Source organism: Tursiops truncatus, chromosome 9, assembly GCF_011762595.2.
Source record: "Tursiops truncatus isolate mTurTru1 chromosome 9, mTurTru1.mat.Y, whole genome shotgun sequence".
In the NCBI taxonomy this organism is placed as follows: Eukaryota; Metazoa; Chordata; class Mammalia; order Artiodactyla; family Delphinidae; genus Tursiops; species Tursiops truncatus.
In genome coordinates this window covers 19149069-19162681 of record NC_047042.1, presented here as the reverse complement: position 1 = coordinate 19162681, position 13613 = coordinate 19149069, and the positions used below count along the sequence as shown (strand labels likewise).

The window sequence follows — 13613 nt, the reverse complement described above, 5'->3', positions numbered from 1 at the left end:
AATATCAGGATGGTTTGTCTACAGTGATGCATGAATGCAGAGACATGCACTCACTAATTTACCTTTGATATTCCCTTGCAGGTCACTGAATGTTAAGATCCCTCGGTGTTTGAGGTAAAGAGAAAAGTATACACATCGCAGTGAATATGGGTGTCTTGTACAGGGATAGGCAATCTGTGCAGCTTTGAGAAGAGAATCAGACACTTTCACAAAAACACAAGAGCATGATAAGTCACTGTTAGGTTGGATCTACATGCATAACAAAAAGATAATTCTGCCCTCTGCCCCTCACTCCCCAAAACATCACTAAAATCTTCACATCTGATGAAGGGTGCTATAGTACCCCAGAGAGCACGGCTTCTCCACGTGGCCTGTGTTGTCAATACCTTGCTACCCCAGAGGTCATTTCACACCTTTTTTTCCTTAAACGTATAACGTGAATATTGTGGCACTCATCTGTTGTTTCTGCCTGCCTTACACCTACTCTCCCTTCTTTGGGGTAACAACACCTCAATTCTGCTTCAGAGAGAGATACCCCTCTGACCTCAACATCCATCTCATGGGATGGCCATACCTCAGGTCGGCCAATGAGACTTGTGGTCCCAGGAATTAGAATTCAGCGACACAACAAAGGAAAGGAGTTGGAGAGGATTCATCCAAACTTTGGGGCCAGAAAAGCTGAAAATCAGAAAAAAAGCCAGAAAGTTTTAAAAAGTCAGAAAATCATGGTTCTTACCACCACGATTCCTTTAGCAGTTGACCACTCCCTGCTCCTTGATACACTATCATCATTTCTAAATCTAATGTTTGGATTTTCTTTCCATTCTGCAAGTTAACCCACCTCCTATTAATGAATCCCTTTAGCCCAAGTTAGCCAGAACTGGTTTCTGTGGCTGGCAGCCAGGGTACCCTGGCACACCTGCCACTCTCCAAACTGTACAGCTCTGTGGTAGCTCACAATAAAATGCATAAATCTTCAAGTGGGTCCATTTCTCAACGTAAGTAAAAATAAAGGTTTAGAGGCTATCATAAGCAAAATAAAAGCTTAAGAAATTGTTTTATTTGGTAATATTCCAATAACCATCCTAAATTCTGGTTGTAAATCTTTTACTGACAAATCTTTCTAAGGAGAAACATTCTTTTTATTCACTGGAAATACTTATTTGTCTTTAACTAATCAAAGTAATAGACTTTTTTTTGTACCAGTTTTTTCTACAGGATGACTATCAAGCATGTACCTCACTCAAGATATCCTACTCTTTTATGTTTGCAGAGACTCCGTGTTTTTCATTATGTTGTAGAAACACATAGGAACCACTGGCATAGCTGGGACAGGACAAACTCTTCTAAGCCGTGCAAAAATCATTCAGCAATGCGGGTCAAATCAATGAGTATTATTTTAACAACTGTGAAGCACTTGATCTCCAGAGCATCTTCATTTTACTTCAATGAATACAGATAGGTATCCCTTGGGTACTCATTAGTGATACCAATTTTGTATTTTAATTTATTGTAGTTTTCTATATGTTAAAAATATTTCACAGTTTATTTGGGATTGAAGTGTCTGCCTCACAGTTTCTGTTAAAAGGCTGAAATAAAGCACTCATATTTGAGAGAAAAAGTCTCAATAGTTTAATACCTGCATCAAGTCAGATCATCCCGTAAGCAGCCTCTTGGTTTCCTACACCACCCTGGAGGCTCACAGATTTGCCATTAGAGCTACAGCTAGGCACAGCTCACAGGCGAATGCTAAAGGGAGAGATGACCTGGTGTGTCCCGCCTGAGGAAAGAAATGATCTCTATGTGGACCTTCTCTACAGTTTTTGATAATAGCTTTTAAAGGCTACTGTCCTTTTGTTAATGTCAAATGAAGCAAATTTTTCTCTCCTAGTGAAAGCATGGGCCTCCTTCAGGCCCTCTGAGAACCTCCATGAGTTCCATACAGGAAGCTCCTACCCTGAATCTGTCCTCCACCCTCTGTTTTATTTCCACCAGGGGTCTGTTTTAGCTTCCACCAGGGTTCAGTGGCTCTCAGTTCAGATCTGATGTCAAACTCTGGGATAAACTATAACGGTGACAAATCAGGAAACATTGGTATTACTAACGTAATTCACCTTGCCACCTCACCTGGTTGCCAGAAAACCTATGGCTGACCTTTGCCCTCCTTGGCAGGAGGTGAATTAATTTGGGAACAAGGGCAGGAGAGGATGCTTAGCCCTTTTCTTCTCATTCAAAATAAGCTCAACAGAAAGTGATTTTTATAAGTCTGATCCACGTATGAAAAATAACCCTACAAAGGCGAGTACAAAACAAACGTTATCCCACTGGTGTCACTATCACTGTGAGAACAGACCTCTGATGAGCGAGGTCAGACACTGCAGGATGATCTGGCTTGTCACCCGGAGTTTCACCGTGTACCCCATCACTCAATTTCACAGGCTCTACCTGCCGACAGATAACACAGGAAATTCCTAAAGAAAGAAATACATTACAAATAGATGAACGTCAATGAAAATCTTTTTAAATGTCTCTCTGCTTAAATTATAGTTCTCCCCTTGTATTCATGTCCTTCTCAAGTTCTATTAGTGAGTCAAAGAACAAATTTCCTATTTACTTGAAAATCTTCATTAAAATTACATTCATCAAAATGTTAAAAACAAATTTGAGCAAAATTTGCAAATCACTTTCTTATATTTGTATTTGTGGTGATACTTTGAGAGCATGTTAACTCCTTTAGGTCAACAGTATACTAAATGATATCTTTGCTTTGTGCTTCATCTGGAAGGTGATGTCTAGTCAAGAAATATTGAGGACTGTACAATTCTGGCATCGTTTGGCATGGATATCATCCTTCTGGTTTGATTTTGCAATCTTTATTTTAAATGACGAAATTAGCTTTTACTTTTCCTTATTTTCTCTTTCTTCAAATGTATTTTGTTATTTCTTATTACTATTCCTTTCTTGAAATAATTGTCATTTCTAAAAAGAAATGCATACCAGTTAAAAGTATGGATTCTGGGGCTTCCCTGGTGGTGCGGTGGTTGAGAGTCCGCCTGCCGATGCAGGGGACACGGGTTCGTGCCCCGGTCCGGGAAGATCCCACATGCCGTGGAGCGGCTGGGCTCGTGAGCCATGGCCGCTGAGCCTGCGCATCCGGAGCCTGTGCTCCGCAACGGGAGAGGCCACAACAGTGAGAGGCCCGCGTATCGCAAAAAAAAAAAAAAAAAAGTATTGATTCTGGAGCAATACAAACTGAGAGCACTCCTGCATGACAGCTTTATGATCTTGGGCAAAATACCTTTCTGTGACTTAGTTTCTACATCCATAAACAAAAGGAGGATAATACTACCTACCTCATGAGGTTGTTGTGAGAATTACATGAATCAATATATGTAAAGCATATAGATCAGTACCTGACACATAATAAGTGCTACTCTAGAGTTTGCTATTGTTAATGTTGTTGTTATTAATTTATGCATAAGTTCTTGAGTTACCCTTTTAAAAAAATTGTTGATAGTATCAGTGCTTGGAATGGGAATGTGAACCCACTTTTCTAAAACTGCCTAAAACCAACTAATTTTCTTATATTCCTCCATCACCATCATTGGACCTATAACATTTTTTTGCAGGATGAGGATGCAGGAAGTGTTTACATGAGAAAAGGAAGTAAGAAAAGATCTGGAACCATGATCATAGGATATTTCAACATTCATAACAAAGGTGGCCTAAACAAAAAGATTACATGTTCCTGAAGGTAAGGCTGAGGTGCCTGTTTCCTCTGTCGATATGCAGCAAGCAAAAGAAATGACATTATTGGATTTGGTCCTAGAGGCTGAGCCAGACATAACAAACAAGGTTAAGGTTGGGGCAGAGCTCACATTCACAACCATGTCACACATCTAAGTATTTTAAGTGTCAACAGGATTTACATATGGTGATACTGCATTTTTGAGAGATAGGACTGACAGGAAACAAAGTTCATAAACAAACTCCCTAGCATAAATTGTCAGTTATAAGAAACTCCAGAAATTGGAGGTCAGGCACAGGTTACCTTCTCAAAACAGTACTATAAAGTTAATATAAAATGCACTATTTTTGCCACCTGCATAAGTAGCACATTTTGAAGGATATTCTGAAAATATATTATCAAAAGTGTCTTAGAAAGTATCCTAGTTCCATCAAGGTTACCAAAAGCAATTCTATGGGAGAACCAGAGCAGTTCAGAGATTGATACAAGAATTGTGACTGACTTAAAGAGAATGTAAACTGAGTCATTTGTGTGTTCAGAAGAAATGATTAGGATTGCACTCAGCTGCAAATAACAAGAACCTGACTGATTTTTCTTATGATATGAGAAGTCCAGAAGAGGTATTCCAGGGCTGATACAGCCGCTCAAAGGTATAAATAAAGACTCAGTCTCCTTCAGAACTCCTGGTCCACCATCCTTAGCATGGGACCATTATCCTCAAGGACACAAGATGGTTGTACCGCACCCTGCCTGGAAGAAATAGGTAAGGGCAGAGCAAAAACTATTTGCTGAGTCCTTTTAAAAATCATCTTTATTGGACTTCCCTGGTGGCGCAGTGGTTGAGAATCTGCCTGCCAAAACAGGGGACATGGGTTCGAGACCTGGTCTGGGAAGATCCCACATGCCACGGAGCAACTGGGCCCGTGAGCCACAACTATTGAGCCTGCGCGTCTGGAGCCTGTGCTCCGCAACAAGAGAGGCCACGATAGTGAGAGGCCCGAGCACCGCAATGAAGAGTGGCCCCCGCTTGCCGCAACTAGAGAAAGCCCTCGCACAGAAATGAAGACCCAACACAGCCAAAATTAAATAAATAAATTTATTAAAAAAATCATCTTTATTAATTAAAAAAAATCTTTCTAAAGACCCTACCCGGTAGACTTCCACTACATCTCACTAAATTACATGGCAGGGGAGCCTTGGAGGTAAGCATTTTTTTTTTTTTCTTTCTTAGCGGTACGCGGGCCTTTCACTGTTGTGGCCTCTCCCGTTGCGGAGCACAGACTCCGGACGCGCAGGCTCAGCGGCCATGGCTCACGGGCCCAGCCGCTGCGCAGCATGTGGGATCTTCCCGGACCGGGGCACGAACCCGTGTCCCCTGCATCGGCAGGCAGACTCTCAACCACTGCGCCACCAGGGAAGCCCAGGAGGTAAGCATTTTTAACTAGACACACAGTTGTTCTCAAAATCAGTTAGTAAGAAAGGGCATTTTAGTAATCACTGGGTAGACGACAAGCAATGCATGCCACATAATGAGGCATTATAGAATCTAGAAAGAGGACAGTGTTCCTCCAGTACAATCTAGGGAAAATGCCAACCAGCCCCGCTGACTTGATTGGATTGGATGGAGAAGCTTTCCTAGGTGCTGGAATCTGCCACTGAGATGATCTAACTCCATGCTGCCAAACAGCCTACGAATAGTATTTGCCCACCCATATAAACTTTGATACAGTGGACAGAATACACTGGTCAGCCAATGCCTTTATCCTGACAAGGATATGTTTTATTGTAAATGAACTAGCCTTCTACTTCACCACCCAACCATGTGTGGATTTAAGTTTCCTCAGTCAGCCCCTGAGAGGTGAACTATGGGTTCACTATCAAAATCAATTTCTCTCATTTCTAGTTTTGTTGAAACAGTTTTGTATTTTAAAATTATTTTACACGGGGTTGTAGACACATATATTGTAGGATTTAACAAAATACATTAAACTGCTGTTATTTACTTATCTTGGCATCTTTCCTAGACTACCACCTAAATACACAAAGTTTGGTTGTTATCATGGCCATCAACTAAGGAAACATACTCAATTTAGGAACAGGAAGGTCTGACATTGGAACTGGCTAAGTTAATAAAAGTTTTGGTTAGACTAGAACTACACTCATCAACTGTTTAATTCTAGGCAAGTCATATCTATTTTGTCTGGGAAACACTTTCTGATCATACATAGCTGGTGACAAAGAGACTTTTTTTTTTACTTTTGTGACCCTCCTTAATATACTCAGTTTGGAATTTCCCTTGAAATGGGCCACATGTTGACAAGGCACAAAATGAACAGGCACAGGTAAAGAGCTCCTATCTGTATATCCAATGCTTCAAATATCCTTATCTAATGCTGGGTGACTGTACCAGATGATAATAACTACTATCTAATATATGCATTACCTTATTTAATAATTGCAACCCCCAAATATGGATACTGTTATTTCTACATTAGAAACGAGGAAACTGAGGCTAGGAGAGGGTAGGTAACTTGCTGAAAGCACACAACTAATAAGTGGCAGAGAAAGGATATAAGCATGGGTCTCTCTGCAGCCAAAGCTTGAACTCTTCTCACTACATCACTGTGCCTCCCTAGACTTTCTTTTTAGTATAAGTCTGAGCTCTCAGCCAAGGAATCTTTGAATTTTTGAGCTGGAATAGACATTAGAGTTCACAGGTACGAAAGAGTAAAATATGTCTTATTGAAGAAAGACTGTGGAACATACCCCAGAGCAACACACCTCCCTTCTTGACTCCCAATCTAGTGTTCATACCAAGTCCCCCCACCCCCTTTTCGACCTGTCTGTTAAGTGCCAGCTACCTAAAAAGGTGGCATCACTATTTCATAGCTATGCAACTGTTACAAGTCTTGGCAAAGAGACCAGCAAGTAAAGGAGATAACTTGAGGTGACTGTGGTGATGACAGAGACAGACCTCATGCATTTACTAGAAGAGTCTCTATGCACTCAAGCATTCAAGACATCTCAAAATTGAGCTGCCTTTTAGATTCAAGCTAATTCAGTGTGCATTTTTCTAAATTCTACAACTCTCCCTCATGGTGTATATATGTGCTTCCATGCACAGACTTCTGATTCTGCAGTTTGACCCCATAGCTGGCAGTAAGTAGCTAACTCAGAATTAAACAGCTACTGGCTTGAAAGTTCTTCTAAGAGATTTTACAGTATAGGAAGAAGAGCCTACTTTCCCACCAGGAATAACTAACCCATGATTTTTAAAAAGGGCACGTGCATGTCACAGAAAGATAACATTAATTTTTTGAGAGAAATACAAATGCCTACTCACCCACTTTTATTACTGTAAACATCCAATCAGTACAATACATACTGATTATATAATATATACATATATATACACCAATATTTTTCAAGGGAAAAAAAGGGGTAGAGCTGGTGATAGGAAATCTGAAGAGAAGAAAGAAAAAGAGAAAGAATTGAAGGAGCAAAGGAATCAAGTTGTGAAGCAGAAAAGAGGAAGGAAGAGGAGAGGGAAGACAAGGCCCTGTGACATGGAGGAAAGGAGCAAAAGAAGGAGGAAAATGAGAAAATTTAGGAGGAAGAGAGGGGTCATGGGAGAAAGAAGGTGAGATACAGGTGTAAGGAGAGAGGGGCAGAGCAGGAAAGGCAGAGAGAGACGATTCTGAGGTGAGGGTAGCACTTAATGGTAAACTATTATCACTCCTTCATGTAACTTGGTATGTGGGCACCGGCGTACATCAATAACCAGGGCTATTCGAAACACTCATGAGTTCTTCTATAGTTTCAAGGAATCCTTTAATCAATAAGATTTAATTTATTTTGCTTTCCAAACGAAGTTTTATGTTTCTAAGGAAAGCTAAATTAGCATTAAAAGATAACCTGAGTTTTCAATGTTTACTTCAGAACCTCAGAGTTCCTATAACTATCTCTTTGTGGCATTCAAAAGCTATCTAATTACCTTAGCTTTGTTTCCTTGAATGATTAGAGCTGCCTTAAGCCACAAATCAACATCTGTACATGTGTAGTGACCCTTCTGCACACCCCCAAATCCAGTTGCTACACTTAGCTCCTACAGAAATCGAATAAAGAAGGAAAAAATGTGTGTAGTTTTAGAGAAGCACATGTGTTTCTCTAAAATAATTGGTTATCCTGTAGGCACAGCATTCAACCCTTCAGAAGCTCTGCCTTCAATGAGATTGGCATGGCAGGTGACCGTGGGGAAAATTACTCTCTAAGCTACACAACTGACACCTAAGTGAGATTACCTCATGTGGAATTTCCTGAGAGCCAAGAATATTTTTTTTTAACATACCATTCTTGTGTTTGAACAGTCATTATGAAATCTTCATATTTGAAAATTCAATTCCAAGTTCTGAAAATGTGTTTTTAATACTTCTTTAAGGCTGATAAGATTGAAATTATACAGTTTGGTTATTTTATTCAATATAAATAACTCTAAAATCGGTGGGGTAGGGGTGAGGTGGATTAATCACCCAAATTATTCTTGAAGCCAAAATATTTAGATAAATGAATTTTCCTTTTCATATGTATGTTATGTCATTACCCAGACATAGTTTAAAGCCCTACGTGAACATGTCCATTCTAACCAAATGCACTGAGTGCAGGGCTATCCATTTTTTCTATTTCCATACGGCATAAAGAACTTTTTAAAAAAGAAAGAACTTTTAAAAAAAAAGGAAGAACTTTATATTTTTGTGTGAGAATATATACAAGATTTTTTTTTAAATGCCAATGTTCAAAAAGCACCAGTAGCTCAATTTATTTATGCTTCTCTAATGTAAACGCTATCTGAAATATATTTCAAATATATATGTATCAACAACTTTGTGAAGGTTAAAGACATAATAAATAACTGTCAAAGTGTCATTTGAAGTCATCGGAGGAACAATTATGGCTTAATATGCAACATATCCTAAATAACTGATAATGTAAGGTTCCCAGATCATCTATAGAGTTGACCAATTCCAGAGAGGGAAAAAAATAAATCAAAGATAGGTTTTAGATATTGTCTTTTGAATGAAACTAATTTATGAAAAAATTTGAAAGTCAATAGTATTGACTTTAAAATCTTGTGAAAATATCTATCACTCACTTTTAAAGATGAAAAGAAATTTATTAGAATAAGATGGTTCTGTAAAAAATATACTTGTATGATTACAATGATACAACTTTCTTATTTTACTCTTTAACATTTTTAATGACATTAAAAATAATAGTTTAAAATAAAGATTCATAAAAATTGGAGTAAAATATTCTAATTAAATAATTTCTAGTACTGTAGTGCTGTGACTGAAGTAAGAATACCTGCCTAAATTAGATGTTTCCAATTATGATTCTAAAGACCTGATTTTTTTAGTGTATGACTGGAATTGAAACTCACACAGGGAATATATATTAAAGCAATATTTATATGATTTAAGAAATGATCTGAACCACATTAGTAAAATATGTTTGAAATAAATTGTAGAGAGTGAGATGAAATATAAGACAAGTAGAGAAAAATGCTTTAAATGTTCAATTTTCAAAGTCATATGCAAGCAGGACACAGGTGCAGTTCACTTATAAACTGCATTCGACAAATGATTCTGAGTTTAAATATGCTGATTCCAGAATCAGAGACATATAAAAAACAAATATCCACTCACCCGATCAACAAGCCAGTTAGTTACCTTAGCAATAGCAGATAACTTTAATTCAAATTTTAAAAAAAAATCATTCATTTGAAAGGAATTTAATCTAGAGTATATTACCAAAAATCATGTCTTGTACTTGAAAAGTCATTATATTGCAACTGCCTTTGAACAGTGATTTTTAATTAGCAACCAGTTGATTCCAGAACACGTGTATGTATAATAGGAACAGTGGCAATTCTTACAACAAAATACCATAAATACTTTATCCTGATTATATCTTTTTTAGGTAAACATTCTGTTTTAGCAGTTGAAATTGATTTCCCCACCCACCCCACAATAGGATTAAATAAATAATAGAATGAAAATGTAGCACAAAAGGACTACCAATAGTGATATTGGATTTACAAAATACAATCAAATCCCCTTTTTAAAGCACCATGCTTTATTAACAATTCAGTTCTGCTTAAGACAATTTTTTTTCTCTCAATCAATATTTTAGAGCATATTTTTCACTGTAATGGAACATTTCCCCCACCTTCTGCCACCTTAATAATGGGGATTCTCATCTTTTTAGAAATTCAGATAAATTGTCTCACCAAAGCTCAAGCACTTTCCACAGACTCATTTACTTATGCTTGGCTTTCACAGATAATGTTTTCTCTTATGTCTGACCTCTCCTTTTTGATGGTGACTGAATAAAGCCCATCTTGTGAGTAGGTAGGTCCTCATTACAGGATTTCAGTGTTACCTAAAAGTCTTTCTATCTCAAAATATATTATCTGCCTGCTCAGTGATGCCAAAATTCTTTTAAACAAAAAGGGAAAAACATCTTTCCATAGTTTTAATTAAGATTGTGGGAGAATATAACATTGACAAGTCACAGTCACTACAAACTGGTTGGGGGAGGAGTTTTAAACAAAAGCCTGAGGAGTGGGGGTGAGGAAGAGGGATTATCAGAGGAAAGGAAAGGTGTAGACATCAACTCGACCTTTGCATGTTTCACAATACTGCCCCAGTCCTTAGGAGAAGGAGCAGTGAACAGCCAGGTGTGGCTGGGAAAGAGAAAGGGCTACCTGACTGGACCATCTGGGTTTCCATTTCCTATTTTCCCATCATTTGCAACTTTCTGGTCCCCCTCCCAAAAAAAACAGGGCCTGGAAATCATGTTATGGAAAGTGACCATATTTTGGGATTTGTGCAAAAGAGGGAAATTCTAGGAAAAAAATGTTCTGACCCTCAGACTTTTCTAATTCAACATGATATATATATACATATACATATATATAACCTCTTATTGCTGAGCTTCTAAACTGCATTGTACTCATCATGCAAAGACACCATAGTTCACTGTGACCAACGATGTCATCTCAAGAAAGTCACAGACAACAGATTTTAAAAGCTATAGGAAGATGACAACAGAGGTACCAAGTGAACGAGTGACGAGAACTAGCAAAAGTAACCATGCACTGTTTACAGAGTTGCCAAAACTGCAAACAGATGGATAGACTACTTAACACTGGAAATATCTGACAATTCTGTAGACACACAAATTTCAAATTCTTTTGTATTATATTTTCGTTGCTTTTTTTTTCCAAAAGTTTTCAACAAAAATCTCTAAATAAATATGACACGTACAGAGACCCATGATATTGAACTCTGATATTTGCTTCTCCATTTCATATTCTGTCTCACAACACAAGTCTCAGAGGGCAGCTGACACAGCCTGGTCTACAATCATGTCCTGTGTTAGGTACCACTGTACATCTCAATGCATTCCTTTAGGTAAAAAAGTTAACAGCCATTAGCTGCACACAAAAACCATTCCCTCAAATGCTGACTTCGATGTAAATCATAGATAAGACTGAGTTTTCCTAACATAAGTGTTACATTTTAGAGATTTGGAAGATTACAAATAAAGTCTCAAGCTAATATTTTACATATTTCTTGGTTTTAAAAAAATTTGGCTGAATAACCTCCTACTTTGGTCTCCTATAAAATGAGCTAATACCAAAGTATATTAGGTTAAGTTTTCCTATCAACAGTTCAATTCTTAAATAGATGTTACATAATTAATTTGTAACATTAATTTCCAAAAGTCTAAAAGAAAAGGAGACACATGTAAGCACCATTTCATTTTTAAACATTTCTTCTACCTGTAGAAAATTTTACAAGGAAAAACTCTTACTGAAGGCCTATAGCTACAGCCAGTTTCAAAATCTAAATATTTGACAAAACAGGTTAACAGGAATTTAAAATCTTACAATAACCATTCTCAAAGTTTATAATAATAATTCAATCTTCTTAAACTTACATAATAAAATTTCTCTACCTTTTCTGGTGACAGAAGAGGTAGAAATTGAGACTTTCCCACACAATACGCAACTTGAAGTATTACACTGTATTCTTACTCTCTATCATTCTTTCCTTTTCTGACTTAGGATGTGATTATGGTCAGTCTTAGGCTGACTGATACTTGCTAGCTTTATAGCAAAAGCAAAGGCTATGTCATATTTTGGTATTTTTAAGTTATCTATGCTGGCACCTTACAAAGGATATGGAGAACAGGAAAAAAAAAAAAAAAAAGCCTACGTGTTATCACAGGTCTTCCATCACAACCTGACAATCACACCTTTTAGCCCAGCCTTGACTCACTTACCTACCACTCTCACTTAGAGCTAATAACGGGCAAGCACCTCTACTAAAGGTCACACTAAGTGACAAGCTCAATCAATCAGTCTTTGGGTGAGGTCTGGGTTGCCATCATATTGGCTGGTCCTTCTCAAAAGATTCTCATGAACTCAGAAAAACACCAGACAATTCTTGGAAAGAGAATACAATAAGCATTTTAAAAGAAGGGACTAGTTGCAGAAATTTAATATTCCAAAGTCTAAAATTCCAACCGAATTAGACTCCTGCTCTACAGACAGGGCTGACACCATGCCACAAGAAAGTTGTAAAAGCACTACTTTCAATCTCTAGAAAGCATTTATTTAGGCTAAACATTTTAAAGCAGATATGAAGGGCTTTTTAAATAGAAAGTTTAAGGATTCTTATCATTTTTATATCCATGTTTATCTGAAATGCCAGCTGCTCCGTGGATTATCTCCTGCTATACCAATAACTGTTAGCCTACAAGAGATGGAAACTATAATAGGAAATCACTAGACAATAGTTGGGTATCAGTATTTTTGCCTTGAAATTCTAATTAAACAGTGCCTGTCACCGCTTAAAAGCTCCATAGAAGTGAAATATTCAGGAGTTCCAGCGGAAGTAATAGAAAATAGACAATATCTTATTTTCCCACATACTCGATTTACTAGCTTCAAATATCAAAAACGCACGCACTACAGAAAATTCTCTTGCTTGCAGCTAAATTGTCCTTCTTCGATCATGTTTCATTTTGATGAAGGACTCCAGAATGATCCTTTTTTAAAAGGTACCTTTAAATTATAAGGAACTTCCAGTCCCTACCTGGAAATTAAAGCTGTGCAGATTAAAGACATAGTTATTAAGGAACATCACAGAGATCATTCTAAAAACAAGTAGCAGGTTACAAGTAAGAGAGGACTCAGAAAAAAGCACCATTTCCTGACATTTTAAAAGCCACTTTTAAAAGAACAGAGTGCTGGAAGCAGCCGCTCCCTGTCAGGAGGGTTGTCTGACACTGAAGGAAACGAGAGGGACCCCTGGCTGGGGAGCAGCGAGAACTTTGCGGCGGGCCGGCGGGCGACGGCGCGGGGCGGCCGCGGGCCGGGGCGCGTCAATCTGTCATCAGCCGGTCCGCAAAGCCCAGCAACCCCCGGATACCCTTCAGGGGGAACCCGGAGCAGGACAAAGGTCTGGAATCCAAGCACTCGGGTTAAGGAACCAAGATGCGCGTTTTCATTCAAGTGTCAGTTGCTAGAACCACGGGGGAGGAGGAAAGACCTCAAGAATTCTCTGGCGTTCCTCACCAGAACCGGCTCCTCACCGGGAGACGCGTGAGGGGAGTGTGTGGAGTGCGGGGGCGGGGGGCGAGGGGGGAATAAATCCCAACTCGCGACTCTATCCCCCGGTAACTTTGTTTTCTCTCCCTCCTCAGAGGTAATGTTGAGGTAAGGGTTGTCACGGTTCTTGGTTAAACGGCCCCTTGGAAGAAGGAAAGGGACACAAAGCTGCGCTGGGCGACGAGCGCG

At 38.6% G+C, this 13613-nt stretch overlaps 1 protein-coding gene across 1 annotated transcript in view; it reads right to left on the bottom strand.

Moving 5' to 3' along the window:
- RELN (reelin) overlaps positions 1-13613 on the bottom strand; it is a 516016-nt gene that overhangs the window by 501871 nt on the left and 532 nt on the right. The gene's annotated exons all lie outside the window — the stretch shown is intronic.